Source organism: Bubalus kerabau, chromosome 7 (genome assembly GCF_029407905.1).
Source record: "Bubalus kerabau isolate K-KA32 ecotype Philippines breed swamp buffalo chromosome 7, PCC_UOA_SB_1v2, whole genome shotgun sequence".
In the NCBI taxonomy this organism is placed as follows: domain Eukaryota; kingdom Metazoa; phylum Chordata; class Mammalia; order Artiodactyla; family Bovidae; genus Bubalus; species Bubalus kerabau.
In genome coordinates this window covers 34,080,053-34,094,744 of record NC_073630.1, presented here as the reverse complement: position 1 = coordinate 34,094,744, position 14,692 = coordinate 34,080,053, and the positions used below count along the sequence as shown (strand labels likewise).

At 42.9% G+C, this 14,692-nt stretch overlaps 1 long non-coding RNA gene across 4 annotated transcripts in view; it reads right to left on the bottom strand.

The window, feature by feature from the left end:
- LOC129657640 (uncharacterized) overlaps positions 1–13,987 on the bottom strand; it is a 37,313-nt gene extending 23,326 nt beyond the window's left edge. Inside the window, exons 1-2 of one of the 4 annotated variants that reach the window (XR_008716929.1) lie at positions 13,772–13,987; positions 8,043–8,144 (exon numbers count right to left, since the gene is read on the bottom strand). This is a non-coding gene — a long non-coding RNA (uncharacterized LOC129657640). The remainder of the gene's footprint in view (positions 1–8,042; positions 8,145–13,771) is intronic. The other 3 variants (XR_008716926.1, XR_008716927.1, XR_008716928.1) reach the window with 3 other exon arrangements.
- Positions 13,988–14,692: the final 705 nt, after the last annotated feature.

Below are 14,692 nucleotides of genomic sequence, written 5' to 3'. Positions count from 1 at the left end.
ACTGTAGCCTGCCAAGCTCCTCTGTCCATGGGACTTCCCAGGTAAGAATACCGGAGTGGGTTGCCATTTCCTTCTCCAGGGGATCTTCCCGACCCAGGGATCGAACTCTGGTCTTCTGAATTAGCAGGCAGATTCTTTACCACTGCACCACCTAGCTGTAATAAAGAAATCTAGCAGAAGGCAATAGCAACCCACTCCAGTACTCTGCCTGGAAAATCCCATGGACGGAGAGGCCTGGTAGGCTGCAGTCCATGGGGTCGCTAAGAGTCGGGCACGACTGAGCGACTTCACTTTCACTTTTCACTTTCATGCATTGGAGAAGGAAATGGCAACACACTCCAGTGTTCTTGCCTGGAGAATCCCAGGGACGGTGGAACCTGGTGGGCTGCTGTCTATGGGGTCGCACAGAGTCGGACATGACTGAAGAGATTTAGCAGCAGCAGCATGGGGTGCAGCAGGAAATAGAATGATTTCTTTAAAATCTGCAAGACTGACACCTGGTGGTTTTAATGCTCTGATGCAGAAAAGAAAGAAGAGCAGCCTGAAAAAGAGAAACCCCATAGAATTTCCTCTGGGGGTAGATTCCTTCTTGATAACACACAAAGCAGAGCCCCCCACAAAACTCCCCAGCACCCAGGCTTTCTCCTGCTTTCTGGTCACGAGACAAAAACGGCGTAACGATTCAGGGCAGAAACGTCAGCATCAGACGCGGCTTAAATGCTGTCTGGCCTCGTGAGTTATTTTAGCTACGGGAAACTCAATTCCCTCATCTCTGACAGTGAAAAACACAGTGACAAGCCATGATGGAAAAGAATATTAAAAAGAATACATATGATACATACGTGTGGAACGGAGTCTCTTTGCTGTACAGCAGAAATTAACACAGCATTATAATGTGCTGTGCTTAGCTGCTCAGTCATGTCCAGCTCTTTGCTACCCCATGGACTGTAGCCCACCAGGCTCCTCTGTCCATGGGGATTCTCCAGGCAAGAATATTGGAGTGGACTGCCATGTCCACCTCCAGGGAATCTTCCCAACCCAGGGATCGAACTCAGGTCTCCTGCATTCCAGGTGGATTCTTTACCGTCTGAATCACCAGAGCAGCCCAATTTTTCAAGTAAGAATACTGGAGAGGGTTGCCATTTCCTTCTCCAGGGGATCTCCCCGACCCAGGGATCAAACCCAGGTCTCCTACATTGTAGGCAGACTCTTTACCATCTGAGCCACCAGGGAAGCCCACATATAGATAAGATAAAAATATCTCAGACTGACTGTCCTAAAACCTTACCGATTACTGATAGACTGTATCTCTAAACAGCATGTGTAGATCATATAGAGGTTAATCAGCACAGTACCTAGCTCACTGTAAATGTTCCACAAAATCTGAGAGCGCTGAACTTTGAACTAATGCAGAAGAGCAGACATTTGGAGACTCAGCCCCTGGTCACCCAATTGCTCTGTATTATTTTTATAGTTCCCATCTCTCCCACTTCTCTGGGTCTTTGAATGCATCAAGCATTGTCCTTAAAAAAAAAAAAAAAAAAAAGCTATCATTTTAAGTCTTCTATAAAATCAGGCCTATAAAACTGCTGCTTTTCTACCATTTTTGATCTGCAAAAAATAGTTACCTCACCAGTTAAGAGTCATTTTCCATCATTAGAGACTTTCTCAAGTGAATAAACAGTCTGGAAAAATTACTGTCTACAGGCTGAAATCATATTATTATAGTTAGTTCATCCACTGAGCTTAAAGGGGCTCTAAGATACAGGATTTAGCTTCCTGAAGCTCTCTCCACTACAAGCTTTGTATCAAAGCCCCTGTGATTACTTTCATTAAAAGGCTCTTCTTTTCTTCACAGTAAGAAATTTATAGGAAATCATATGCTGTGTAGCCGAAGATTTTAAAGACAATTTTTCTATGTAGAATCCAAAACTGTTTTCTACCATCCATAAAATCAAGAAACAACAAAAACTGTGGTTACTGAAAATAAAAGCCTCCTAGGCAACCATCTCATACAATACAAAAGTAATCTAATGCTGGCAGAAACGGTCCCTTGGAAATAATGGCTCATTTGTTTAGAGTTCTACTGTTATTAACTTCTGGTGATTGGGGAGTGAGGAATGGAAAGGATGCCACAGAGGATCGTTAAGAACAACACACCAGATAGAACCATTTAGATGACAAGCCACATAACGCACTTTGGATTGAAAGCAAACAAACACAGAAAAACAAAAATTTTAAACCACTGCTGGAGAGCATGAAGTCCCTGAAAATCCAGGCAGATCCTTAACTCCCTACCAAAGGAAGAGGCCGTTACAATTTTATTGTCCCCAAACAGTAAGAAATACCGACTGTGTTTAAAAGGAGCTAAAAAAATAAAAAATCTTATCTGGAAGTTGGCACTGTTTAAATGAGAGATTTTAAATGCCTGGTGGCTCATGACCTTTTGTGGCCTTACATGCTCAGATGCTTCAGGGGGCAGAGCCTACAAGGTCAGGCCTGACCAGACCGCACAGCCCTATCTGGAACCTTCTTTGCCCTGCCAGAGAGCCTGGATCCCAGTCTTTAGGTTTTTTCTTTTTGTTCTGCACTCTTTGGATCGTCACTCAAAATGACAGAACCAGCCTTTGAACTCGAAGACAACATTAATCATTGTGTCCACACTGAAAAGTTTCCTGAACACATGCTAAGGGCAGAAACTGTACTGACCTTCCAAGAAGGTGAGGGGGTGATGGACCCTCATAAGCCCAGGACAGTGTGGATCCTTCTGCAACACAGGGCAGATATGAAGGGTACTTACCTTCTCTTCCTGGGACTTTGACAATGTCCCCATGGAGCAAAACCAGCTGAAGACTTAGAGTGCCCCTGCTTTCTTACCATTTCCTTCCCTATAGCTTCTCATATTGGAAAACTGGATAATAAATGCACAGGCAATGAAGGACTCCTGTTGTGGTTATTCAGATATGGGGAGGATGACTAGAATGCTTGCCTCTACACATAAGACAGTTTAGGGATATTCACAGCCATTAACAGAAGATTTAGAGATATAGATCATATCAGGCTTGCAAAATGAAATACTTTCAAATTATTAGATTTATTTGACTCATAAATAGAAGCTGGAAAATGAAGTCAGGTTAATTTGCCTTTGAAGAAAGACTTTCACCTGAATTCATTTTCTAAAATTTTATTTTACTGTGGTAAAAATCACCGAAGAGCTGGCTCATTTGAAAAGACCCTGATGCTGGGAAAGATTGAGGGCAGGAGGAGGAGGGGATGACAGAGGATGAGATGGCTGGATGGCATCACTGACTCAATGGACATGAGTTTGAGTGAACTCCAGGAGTTGGTGATGGACAGGGAGGCCTGGCGTGCTGCGGTTCATGGGGTCGCAAAGAGTTGGACACGACTGAGCGACTGAACTGAAAAATCACCAAAAACAAGACCAGGAGCTGACTGTGGCTCAGATGATGAACTTATTACAAAATTCAGACTTAAATTGAAGAAAGTAGGGAAAACCACTAGGCCATTCAAGTATGACCTAAATTAAATCCCTTCTGATTATACAGTAGAAGTGACAAATAGATTCAAGGGATTAGATCTGATTCGAGGGATTAGACCTGAAGAACAATGGACAGAGGTTTGTGACATTGTACAGGAGGCAGTGACCAAAACCATCCCCAAGAAAAAGAAATGCAAGAAGGCAAAATGGTTGTCTGAGAAGGCCTTACAAATAGCTGAGAAAAGAAGAGAAGAAGAAGGCCAAGAAGAAAAGGAAAGATATACCCATCTGAATGTGGAGTTCCAAAGAACAGCAAGGAGAGATAAGAAAGCCTTCTTAAGTGAACAATGCAGAGAAATAGAGGAAAACAATAGAATGGAAAGACTAGAGATCTCTTTAAGAAAATTAGTAATACCAAGGGAACATGTCATGCAAAGATAGATACAATAAAGGACAGAGCAGTATAGACCTAACAGAAGCAGAAGATATTAAGAAGAGGTGGCAAGAACACACAGAAGAACTGTACAAAAAAGGTTTTAATGACCCAGACAACCACAGTGGCGTGATCACTCACCTAGCACCAAACATCCTGGAGTGTGAAGTCAAGTGGGCCTTAGGAAGCATCACTATGAACAAAGCTAGTGGAGGTAATGGAATTCCAGTTGAGCTATTTCAAATCCTGAAAGATGATGCTGTGAAATTGCTGCACTCAATATGGCAGCGAATTTGGAAAATTCAGCAGTGGCCACAGGACTGGAAAAGGTCAGTTTTCATTCCAATCCCAAAGAAGGGCAATGCCAAAGAATATTCAATGTGCCTGCTAAGTTGCTTCAGTCATGTCCAACTCTTTGTGACCCTATGGACTGTAGCCTGCCAGGTTCCTCTGTCCATGAGGATTCTCCAGGTGAGAACACTGGAGTAGGTTGCCATGCCCTCTTCCAGGGACTCTTCCTGAACCAGGGATCAAACCGGTGTCCCCTGTGCCCTTGCATTGCAGGCGTATTCTTTACCACTGAGCCACCAGGGAAGCCTAAGAACATTCAAATCACAACAGAATTTCGCTAATTTCACATGCTAGCAAGGTAATCGGAGAAAGCAATGGCACCCCACTCCAGTACTCTTGCCTTGAAAATCCCATGAATGGAGGAGCCTGGAAGGCTGCAGTCTATGGGGTCGCTGAGGGTCAGACATGACTGAGTAACTTCACTTTCACTTTTCACTTTCATGCATTGGAGAAGGAAACGGCAACCCACTCCAGTGTTCTTGCCTGGAGAATCCCAGGAATGGGGGAGCCTGGTGGGCTGCCATCTATGGGGTCGCACAGAGTTGGACATGACTCAAGTGACTTAGCAGCAGCAGCAAGGTAATGCTCAAAATCCTTCAAGACAGGATTCAACAATACATGAACCAAGAACTTTTAGACATACAAGCTGAATTTAGAGGAGACAGGAACCAGAGATCAAATTGCCAATATCTGTTGGCTCATAGAAAAAGCAAGAGAATTCCAGAAAAACATACTCCTGCTTCATTGACTATGCTAAAGCCTTTGACTGTGTGGATCACAACAAACTAGAAAATTCTTAAAGAGATAGGAATATCAGACCACCTTACCTGCCTCCTGAGAAACCTGTATGCAGGTCAAGAAGCAACAGTTAGAACCAGACGTGTAACGCTAGACTGGTTCAAAATTGGGAAAGGAGCACATCAATGCTGTATATTGTCACCCTGCTTATTTAACTTATATGCAGAGTACATCATAAGAAATGCTGGACTGAATGAAGCACAAGCTGGAATCAAGATTGCCAGGAGAAATATCAATAACTTCAGATAGTAGATGACACCATGCTTATGGCAGAAAGCAAAGAAGAATTAAAGAGCCTCTTGATGAAGGTGAAACAGGAAGTGAAAAAGCTGGCTTAAAATTCAATATACAAAAAACTAAGATCTTGGCATCCAGTCCCATCACTTTATGGCAAATAGATAGGTAAAAATGGAAACAGTGAGAGACTTTTTCTTTGGGCTAAAAATTACTGCAGATGGTGACTGCAGCCATGAAATTAAAAGATGCCTGCTCCTTGTAAGAAAAGCTATGATGAACCTTGACAGCATATTAAAAAGCAGAGACATCACTTTGCAGACAAAGGTCCATATAGTCAAAGTTATGGTTTTTCCAGTAGTCATGTACAGATGTGAGTTGGATCATAAAGAAGGCTAAGTATCAAAGAATTGATGCTTTTGAGCTGTGGTACTAGAGAAGATTCTTGAAAGTCCCTTGGAGACTCAAGGAGATCAAACCAGTCACTCCTAAAGGAAATCAACCCTAAATATTCATTGGAAGGACTGATGCTGAAGCTCCAATACTTTGGCCACCTGATGCGAAGAGCTGACTCATTTGAAAAGACCCAGATGCTGGGAAAGATTGAAGGCAGGAAGAGAATGACAGATGATGAGATGGTTGGATGGCATCACCGAATCGATGGACATGAGTTTGAGCAAACTCCAAGAGACAGTGGACAGGGAAGCCTGGCATGCTGCAGTGTGTGGGGTCGCAAAGAGCTGGACATGACTGAGTGACTGAAGTGAAGCATACTCAACATGAGATTTACTCTCTTAATTTATTTTACCTGAATTTATTGATCACTGTCTCATACCTATACTTCTTCTCTCTACAGAGCAGCTTTTCTGTTATTTGTCATAAAAACAATTGCTTCAAAAGGAAATGCAATTAAATCAGTTATTTGATAAAAGTGTTTTTTTCTGAATTTAACAAAGCCTTGAAGTAAAACAGTCAAATCTGTTTATATAGCCATTTTAGACCAACACTTCCGAGATTTCTTCACAGTATGTTACCTTTCCAAACCACTTAGTTAATTATATAGGTGTCTCAGTCTTTTGGGGGCTACTATAACAAATTACCATAATCTAGGTAGCTTATAAACAACAGAAATTCATTTCTCACAGTTCTTGAGGCTGCAGACCTGAGATCAGGATGTCAGCATGGTGCAGTTCCAGAGAAACCTTCCTCCAGGTTACAATCTGCCAACTTCTATTGTATTCGGAGAGGCCAAGTAAAGAGCAAGAGAGCTCTCTAGCCTCTTCTTGTAAGGGGACAAATCCCATTCACGAGGGCTCCACCCTCATCACCTAATTACCTCTTGAAGTGAAGTGAAGTCGCTCAGTCGTGTCCGACTCTTTGCGACCCCATGGACTGTAGCCCACCAGCCTCCTCCCTCCATGGGATTCTCCAGGCAAGAGTACTGGAGTGGATTGCCATTTCCTTCTCCAGGGGATCTACCTGACCCAGGGATTGAACCCGGGTCTCCCGCATTCCAGGCAGACGCTTTAACCTCTGAGCCACCAGGGAAGCCCTTAATTACCTCTTAGAGAACCCATGACATTGGGATGTTTCAATGTATGAGTTTGGGGGCCGGGAGGGGGGCACAAACTCACAGTCCACTGCAATCGGTTTCAGTCATGAACACAGCCAATCCTTATGTAACTACTGTCTCCCTTAGCAACGCAAGGACCAAAGGGAATCAACCCGTATATGTAAACAACCACACTGACTCTTCTCTCTGGCCAGCCCTTCTTCCCCTCAAGCTGTAAACCACACTCTTGCATCTTTCAAATCTGTATCTATTTAGGCTGAGCCAGGTCTTCCATGCTGCACAGGCTCTCTCTGTTTTGTCAAGAGGGGGCTACTCTCCATTGCAATGCTCGGGATTCTCCCCGTGGTGGCTTCTCTCTCTCGTTGCTGACTGCAGGCTCTTGAGTGTGTGGCTCCAGAGCACAGGCTCAGCAGCTGTGGTGCAAGGCTTAGTTGTCCCGTGGCATGTAGGATCTCCCTGACCCAGGGACTGAACTGGAGTCCCCTGAATTGGCAGGCAGACTCTTTACTACTGGGCCACCAGGGAAATCCTCATCCCTTTACTTAAGCGTCACCTTGGTGAAACCTTCCCTGCCCAGTCAATCCAAAATACGGCTATATTCCCAGGATCTAGAAGAATATAGACATATAATATGCAGGAAATAAAGACTGTATGACGGAAGGAGAGACTTGTTTATTGGAAAATGTGCTTTGCAATCATCTTTGAAGTCGCTTTACTATGAATGGAATCTATAATGGTCCCTAACTTAGAATGATTCCATTTAAGGACTCCTAGACTCTATGGTGGCATGACAGCTATATGTGTTCAGTAGAAATCGTATGTTAAGTTCTGAATCTGGATCTTTCCCAGGCTAGCAATATGTGTAACCACACTGTCTCATGATTCTGCAGGTTTCCTGTCAACCACGTGACCACGAGGGTAAACTACCAACACAGGGTCATTCTGGACGCACGCAAGCATTTTGTGTCTATCAGCACAGTATTCAACAAATAACAAGATATTCAACACTTTATCATAAAATAGCCTTTGTCTTAGAAGATTTTGCCCAACTGCAGGCTAATCTAAGTGTTCTGAGCATGGGTAGACCCAGCTATGATGTATAGGTAGCTTAGGTGTATTCAATGTATTTTCCACTTAGGATACTTTCAACTTACAATGAAAAAGGAATTCATAGGGCCTGGACTCCATCTTAGGCCTGTTCATGCTGATCATGCTCGGCCACCTTTCCAATGGACTCTGAACTCTGGGTTTAGTGCCTATGAAAACAACAACAGAAGGATAAGACCCCCTCCAGACATGGGAACCTTGAAGATCGTATCTAGGTTACTCATCGCCTAAGAGAAAACATACACTAATCACCCCTTCCTCCAGACAGGCCATAAATTTTTCTGTATCAATCGGAGTGTAACCTCGGGTTTATTGATTATTGGCTAATTGTTTGACTGTTTGAGCACATGAGCACATAGCACGTGAATGATGGGGTTATTGGGATTGTATTTTCCTTGGTTTATGTAAGTCTCAAGGAATTTGGAGTGGTGGGTTCAGACATGTACACATGGTGTATAAAAGATTTTCACAAATGCTGGTCCTTGGCTAAGAGGAGACTCTGCCTTGGGCCTGCTGGTATAATAAATTGCACTCCACTATCTGCATTGTCCTTTTTTTTTTAATTGAAAAATTTTTCACAAGAAGAATTTATTGGTCATTGAATAAGAGATGACAGTATATTTTATTTTTTTCTTTTTTTGCTATAAATTTATTTATTTTAATTGGAGGTTAATTACTTTCCTGGAACGCGTGGCTACAACAACAAGAAGTTTATAAGGACATAGCCCCATCGTAAGGTGAAGAGTATCTGTATATATTCAGGAAAAACATATCATAAAAAATTATTTGCAGGACAAATCAAACAAACTAAAACAAATAGTGATAATAAATGTGATAATGTAATTTTTAATGTTATAGGAAAGAAGAAAGGGCAAGCTCTGTGGGGGAGAAAAACATACAAATTCTACATTTGAATCTAGAGACTAATTCTCAAAGGGCTTAACAGTGCTCAGAACTCTACAATAGTGTGCATGGTCATTATTATATGAATAAACAGATGAGCTGACTGCAGTTTACTGTGGGTATTCAGTTCCTTCATGGGTGACTCAAGAGGCTGCTAAACCTCATGAACTGAAACCAAAGGAAAGATTTCCCTGAGCTGCTGACAGGCTCTACCTGCCAAGAGTCTGATGTTTCTGAGCTGGAGGTGCAGCTGAACAGCAAAAGAGACTTCCTGTAGCTAATGAGCCTTTTGCAGGTGCCCTACACTGAGGAGGCCTCACAAAAGTCAACACTGTGTTAGGGATTGCTCAAGGGAACTTTCTGGAGCCTAATTGGGCTTTCCGATGTTGTCATTAGGCACAGCTATTGGCATGCCCCCAGGTGACCCAGGCTGCCTGCTCTGGACTCACTGAGCCTTCCTTCAGTGCCTGCTAGAGAAATGGTTACAATCTGTTGAGTTGCAGGAGAGAAAGAGCAGAAAAGGATTTAGTGTGAGGCTCGATGGCAGCCCACAGCTGCCACCTCACCTCTCAGGAGAGCTCCTTCATAAGCTGGATAGACCAGTGAACAGAACTGGCAACAGTTTTGTCTTTTGTGGGGGGCGCAAAGGCACATACACAGCGCCACCCTCCCTCTGCCTGCCACTGTAACTTGCTGTGAACTTTCTTCTCCCCCCTATAGTGGGCCAGGCTGTCTAAATTCCATGACACGGGCACACCTTGGAGAGACTGTGGTTTGATTCAGACCACTAAAATAAAGCAAATATCCCAATAAAGCAAGTCACACAAAATTTTTGATTTTCCAGTGTATATAAAAGCTATATTTACATCACGTCTAAAAAAGAAAACAGGGTATACACCTTCATTAAAAAAATACTTTATTACTAATAAATGCCAACCATCATCTGAATCGTGAGTCAGATAGTAACAAAGATCACTGATCACCATAATAAACATAGTAATTAAAAAAAGTGTAAATCATTACCAAAATGTGAAAGAGACAGGACGTGAGCAAATGCTATTGGAGAAATGGCTCTGAAAGACTTGTTCGACATAGGATTGCTGCAAAGCTTCGATTTATAAACAGCGTGGTATCTGCAAAGCACCATGAATTGAACTGCAGGAAAACTCAGTTTCCTGTACTCTATTGTCACAATTCTGATGAAGCCTGTCCAGGGAGTGTTGCTTTAATGACTGTGTTATCAACATAGAATAGGAAATTTCAGCTCTTGAAATATTTCATTCACTCTCACTTTGAGAAGAAAAGATTAATTTCACAGATTAATTCACTTTTCAAAAAAAAAACATAGTCACCATTTTTTTTTTTTTCCTAAAATTGAGCATGCCATAGTTTCCTATTAGAGTATGATGGTTTAGTGGCTAAGTTGTGTCCAACTCTTGCAACCTCATGGACTGTAGCCCACCCAACTCCCCTGTCCACAGGATTTTCCAGGCAAGAATACTGGAGTGAGTTGCCATTTCTTTCTCCAGGGGATCTCTCTAATTCAGGGATCAAACCAGTGTCTCCTGCATTGTGGGTAGACTTTTTACCGCTAAACCACCAGGGAAGGCCTATTAGAGTATGGAGGGTAAATACTACAAAGGTCCATCTCTTGGGCTCCTGAATCACGTAGCACTGCCTCTTATTAGGTGTGTATGATTTGGCAATAAAAGGATCTACCACTTAGGGTTGTAGTGAGAATTAAATGAAACCATGTACATAAAATAGTTAAGACCATTTAGCTGGACACAGAATTTCTCCATAAACATTTACTGTTAACTGAAATGGAGCAGGACCCTATGGTCCTTGACCCTCAGGTCCTCAGCCTGCCTTTTGCTTGTGAAAAAAAATTTTAGCCAAAGAATAAATTTTATTGGAGAAGTGAGAAAATGCAGAAACAAAACAGTCAAAGGAGACCAAATAATAATAATTTAGTCATTAAGTGAGGTCAAGGAGCTTTAGTTCCTTCTCAAGGGCTACAGTCATCCCTGGTTGGCTTGGGGGTTAAAAAAAAATTTTTTTTTCCTGCAATGCAGGAGATGTGGGTTTGATCCCAGGATCAGGAAGACCCCCTAGAGGAGGAAATGGCAACCAAATCCAGTATTTCCAGCCTGCGAAATCCTATGGACAGAGGAGCCGGGTGGGCTACAATCCATGAGGTCACAAAGAATTGTTCACAACTGAAGGAAACCAACAGAATGGGAAAGATTAGAGATCTCTTCAAGAAAATTAGAGATACCAAGGGAATATTTCATGCAAAGATGGGCTCGATAAAGGACAGAAATGGTATGGACCTAACAGAAGCAGAAAATATTAAGAAGAGGTGGCAAGAATACACAGAAGAACTGTACAAAAAAGAGCTTCGTGACCCAAATAATCATGATGGTGTGATCACTCACCTAGAGCCAGACATCCTGGAATGTGAAGTCAAATGGACCTTAGGAAGCATCACTACAAACAAAGCTAGTGGAGGTGATGGAATTCCAGCTGAGCTATTCCAAATCCTGAAAGATGATGCTCTGAAAGTGCTGCACTCAATATGCCAACAAATTTGGAAAACTCAGCAGTGGCCACAGGACTGGAAAAGGTCAGTTTTCATTCCAGTCCCAAAGAAAGGCAATGCCAAAGAATGCTCAAACTACCGCACAACTGCACTCATCTCACACGCTAGTAAAGTAATGCTCAAAATTCTCCAAGCCAGGCTTCAGCAATACATAAACCATGAACTTCCAGATGTTCAAGCAGGTTTTAGAAAAGGCAGAGGAACCAGAGACCAAATTGCCAACATCCGCTGGATCATCGAAAAAGCAAGAGGGTTCCAGAAAAACATCTTTCTGCCTTATTGACTATGCCAAAGCCTTTGACTGTGTGGATCACAATAAACTGTGGAAAATTCTGAAAGAGATGGGAATACCAGACCACCTCACCTGCCTCTTGAGAAACCTGTATGCAGGTGAGGAAGCAAAAGTTAGAACTGGGCATGGAACAACAGACTGGTTCCAAATAGGAAAAGGAGTACATCAAGGCTGTATATTGTCACCCTGCTTATTTAACTTATATGCAGAGTACATCATGAGAAACGCTGGGCTGGAAGAAGCACAAGCTGGAATCAAGATTGCCGGGAGAAATATCAATAACCTCAGGTATGCAGATGACACCACTCTTATGGTAGAAAGTGAAGAGGAACTAAAAAGCGTCTTGATGAAAGTGAAAGAGGAGAGTGAAAAAGTTGGCTTAAAACTCAACATTCAGAAAACGAAGATCATGGCATCTGGTCCCATCACTTCATGGAAAATAGATGGGGAAACAGTGGAAATAGTGTCAGACTTTATTTTGGGGGGCTCCCAAATCACTGCAGATGGTGACTGCAGCCATGAAATTAAAAGACGCTTACTCCTTGGAAGGAAAGTTATGACCAACCTACATAGCATATTCAAAAGCAGAGACATTACTTTGCCAACAAAGGTCCATCTAGTCAAGGCTATGGTTTTTCCAGTGGTCATGTATGGATGTGAGAGTTGGACTGTGAAGAAAGCTGAGCACCGAAGCATTGATGCTTTTGAACTGTGGTGTTGGAGAAGACTCTTGAGAGTCCCTTGGACTGCAAAGAGATCCAACCAGTCCATTCTGAAGGAGATCAGCCCTGGGATTTCTTTGGAAGGAATGATGCTAAAGCTGAAACTCCAATACTTTGGCCACCTCATGCAAAGAGTTGACTCATTGGAAAAGACCCTGATGCTGGGAGGGATTGGGGGCAGGAGGAGAAGGGGACCACAGAGGATGAGATGGCTGGATGGCATCACCAACTTGATAGACATGAGTTTGAGTGAACTCCGGGAGTTGGTAATGGACAGGGAGGCCTGGCGTGCTGAGATTCATGGGGTCACAAAGAGTCAGACATGACTGAATGACTGAACTGAAGTGACTGAGCACACACGTAGCGCAAGGTCTACAAATAAAATTGAGCCACGTCCTTTGAGCGGTCTTACAGATACTGAAACCCCAGCAGGTAGAAGAAGTGAACGACATGATGACCAAACCGTAACCATGACATGAGCTGCCATGATTCTGAGACTTGGCCTCAAAGAAACCGGGAAAAACTGACTCTGGAACTGAAAATGAACAATACTTAATCAACATGATGCTGGTCAGACCACAGGTGACCAATTTCAAGATGACACTCAGAGCTGTCTGTGCTCTTTCTGCACGCAGCCCCCCTCTCCCCAACTCTGTCCATAAAAGCTCTTACCCACTGATTTTTAATGGGAAGGAGTTGGCCTCTGGATGGGCCCAACAAGCCCACCACCCCCACAGGTTGCCAGCATCCAAAATAAAGCACATTTCCCTTTCCACTAGCTTGGCCTCTTTATTGACTTTTGCACAGGGAGTAGCCGCACCCAACTTAAGATTTTGTTACAATGATTTCTTGCTATAACTTTAAGAAAAACCTAGAGTTCTTTCCTACAGCCTTTTCTTCCTATGCCTCTTTCTCTTGTTTTTCTTTCCTGTGTATCTCCTTTACTACTCAACAACAAAAAAACACACTTCACTTCTGACACTTCTAATCACCAAATATCTTGGGGTTTTCCCCACACCACACAGCTGGGTGTCCTACAGTTTAATTCAACTCTGACACTATCTACTCAAGTACAGCATCAGATTCCACAGAGTCGGGGCCCAGTCCCACCAGACTGCTGCCCCTCACTGGGATGCTATTTGCAAACCTAGATGTCACCTGTGCTTCTGACCTACTAACAACAGAGCTTCCAAAGACTCCATCCTTGAATTTAGCTTGCCAAAGCAGCACACAGAATTTACAGAAAGACCTACTTACCTTTACTGGGCCTTCTTACAGGATGTGATCAAGGATACAGGTGAACATCCACATAGAAGACTCATAAGGTAAGGTTCCACAACCTCTCCAGGTACCTTGCACCATCCAGGAAGTTCACCCAGCCTTTTTGGGGGTTTTATGGCGGTGATAGTACGTAGGCATGATTGACAGGTCCATTGGCCAATGATGATTGACGCAACCTCCTGCCTTTCTTTCCTCCCCGGAAGGTAGTGGGAGGGACTGAAAGTTCTAACCTAATTACTTCATTGGCTCCACCTGGCAACCCCCTCAACACTTAAGTGCTTTCCGAAGGTCAGCTCATTAACATAATAAAATACATTGTATTCTTATCCTTTAGGAAATTCTAATGGTTTTAGGAGCTCTGAGCAAAAAAGGGGACAAAGATATAAAATAGACTTATTTTAAATCACAATATCACAATGTGAGAAAAAATGCATTAAACTCTTCTTCCCATGAATATGTGATACATTTAGAGCGTTAAATAATACCACTGTCGCCTCTTTAGTATATGCATTTAGGAGACCGCGAGGCTTTAAAGGATGATTCATCCACAGTTCTAACTGCATTTCAATTGCAACTGGTCAATTGTTTTCACCAGATTTAAGAAGAAATTAACAGGCTTGTTTACTTCACCATCTCCAGCGCCTCTTCAGCATTTGGTTCAGGTGCTAATTAGCAGTAAAGTAGTTGAGAAGAAATAGTTGAAAAGAGAAGAAACAAAGGAGGAAAAATCTGGTGTCAGGCTGGTCCTGAACAAGCAAAGGCCCTGAGTTGGGGGGCAGGAGCCCCATGCAGTCAAGGGGCTCGTGGGATTTACTCTTTGAATTCAGGATCTGCTGGGAGCAGTGGAGGAAGTGTGAGCAGCTCTGGGCCCCGTGGGCACTGACACACAGGTCCATG